The sequence below is a fragment of the Aegilops tauschii genome, chromosome 7 (genome assembly GCF_002575655.3).
Source record: "Aegilops tauschii subsp. strangulata cultivar AL8/78 chromosome 7, Aet v6.0, whole genome shotgun sequence".
In the NCBI taxonomy this organism is placed as follows: Eukaryota; Viridiplantae; Streptophyta; class Magnoliopsida; order Poales; family Poaceae; genus Aegilops; species Aegilops tauschii.
The window spans coordinates 472,904,000-472,906,459 of NC_053041.3; positions in this window are offsets into that span (position 1 = coordinate 472,904,000).

The window sequence follows — 2,460 nt, forward strand, 5'->3', positions numbered from 1 at the left end:
GTACGTCCTCCCACCTTCTCATGTCTCCCTAAACAGCTTTCCATCCCTCGATTTCTTATGTTTTTGTTTACCGCTGCCCATGTTTAGAATGCAATTTGAGGGCGAGGTGGGCGGTGACGGAGGCAACAGAGGTGCGTTGCTGCTGGCGACATCTGGGTGTCGTCTCTTGGTGAATCTCTTTCTGATGGATCCAAGGACGTACCTCTAACTGCCCATGCCTCTCCCTTCAAGCAGATCCATGCGAAGCCGCTGCTTTCAGGAGCCCAGCGGATGTGGCCAAGCTAGCTAACGTTGTCCAACCTCTCTTCAGATGCATGGCTCCGCAGCTACCAGGACAGGATCACGCCGGAAAGCATGTTGTGTACGCCTCCTGGTGCCTGGGGCCGTCCATCCCTCGCTCCTTCCCGTCAGTGTGGCACATTGGCATACAAAGAACGGTAATGTTGTCTACTAAATCTGCAGACACCATTCCCTTTTTTCTGCACATTAATACAATGAGTTGTTCGAACTCTTAACCTTTTGAACACAGGGAACTACAGTTTTGTATGGAAAATGCAGATTATTTATTTTCGCCCTGCTAGACTAATGCGGTTCTGACGTGCATAGAGTAAATAGATGAATTTGTTCATGTTTCACAACACCAACATCATTCGAAGAAAACGTTTAAGCTGCATGATTATGCTTCTTTTATTATGTCAGAACCCTCATGTTACGTGAATAAAATATTTGTCCTTTTGCATCATTACGATGCACACAGCCAATTGTTCGGCCTCTTAGGCTTTTTAGTTTCTTATTAAGTGCTCTTAAGTCAGAAGTTGAAGCTTATATCTAGAGTCTAAATGTTGCAAATTATCTTTTTATAGGTCAAATAATCATAGAAACTTGTGCTTTGAACCCCAAGTTTTCCCTATAGATTTCAGACTTTGATCTTGCAGCTTGTGGTGTCTTTTTACATAACCTTAGTCCATGTTGTTTGGTGCAAAGTTAGAACCAGGTTGGTAGTATAGTGAATAAATCTACATTTTTTTATTTGAAGGATTTGTTGTTATTGCGCCTCTGAAGAAAGAATGACAACATTGTTTATTTTTGTGCGACGACTGATTCATGACGCATACAAATATACATGATGTGCATGTGCATGGCATGAAATAGCAACCAAGCTATTACACAGGTCAAAGAAATTGCTAAAAACTTATGCTACTTAAACTTAATTTGCTTTTCTTACCTAATTTCTTTCCCTGTTGGTATGAAGAAAATCATAATATGCGTTCGATAAAGATAGTGCTTGGCATGTTAGGCACTTTTTGTTGTGAGTATTTATTGTCTTACACGACCGTACACATGTGGTCGTATATTGTGGAGTTCACAAAATATATGGTAACTCAAGCACTATATAGTGATCCTATTCATGGTCAACATAGAAAATTAATCTAAGAACATCAACGTACAACCATTAGGCACCTGTGAATCATTAAATATCTTTTACTATGTTGCCGCTTAGCTCCTAATTTTCATCTTATCTGAGTTCCCTACATCAAGACTTTGAGTAATGCTTATGTGCCAACAAGCCCAAAATTGCACAAATGCGCAATTAATCGGATAAATAACTCAGTGATGGATGATTTCTAATTAGGCGCCTGTTTTTTGCCAAAATGAGCCATCCTACTTCTAGATATTGAAACACTTTGAATTATTAATGTGTATAATTGGACACGTGCAATTGGAGAAGCCGGAGAAGATACATGATGCATGTTATTGCAAGATTGATTCTTTGCTCCATTTATTAGCACCTTATGATTTATGATTTCCAACAAAGCCGAACAAGATTGCTAAATGTTTGTTTTCTAATGATATTGTTTTCTAATGATATTCAAAAAACATGAGATATTGATTTTAACTTTGTGTCAACCATTAAGGAGCTTCTAATATGTTTATATTTGCATTAGTCTAGACACCCATTGCATATATAATCTTATTATTTTAATAATTGTCTGATGACGGTGTAGACGTGGGTTGCACGTGCAAGCTTACTAGTCAAACTACTAGTGCTACTACTTCACGTACTAGTAAATCATCATGCAAAGATCATTTGATTCTTGTTTCCAGTACAGTACGGGTCACTTCGGCTATTTTTTCCTAACTATTCGGTTAGCTCCGAAAATTATTGCACGCAGAATATTTTTAGTTGTTTCGCACTGCATTATTTTTGTAGAAATATTTTGTCGACACTTGTACGTGGCGTCGGTCGGGTCAGCCTCTCACCCTCATCTAGGTCGGCACTTGTGTGGACATTGCCGCGCCACAACGCCGTCACGTCATGAAGTAAACTACTTCGACTGCGTCACGCGGTCAATTCGGCAAGCCGACGTCGTCGTCCCAATCGGCATAAATTGTCTCGCGTGATCACCTTGTTGGTCGAATTGCCATACCGACATATTCGGTTGCCTCGAGGACTTCGGT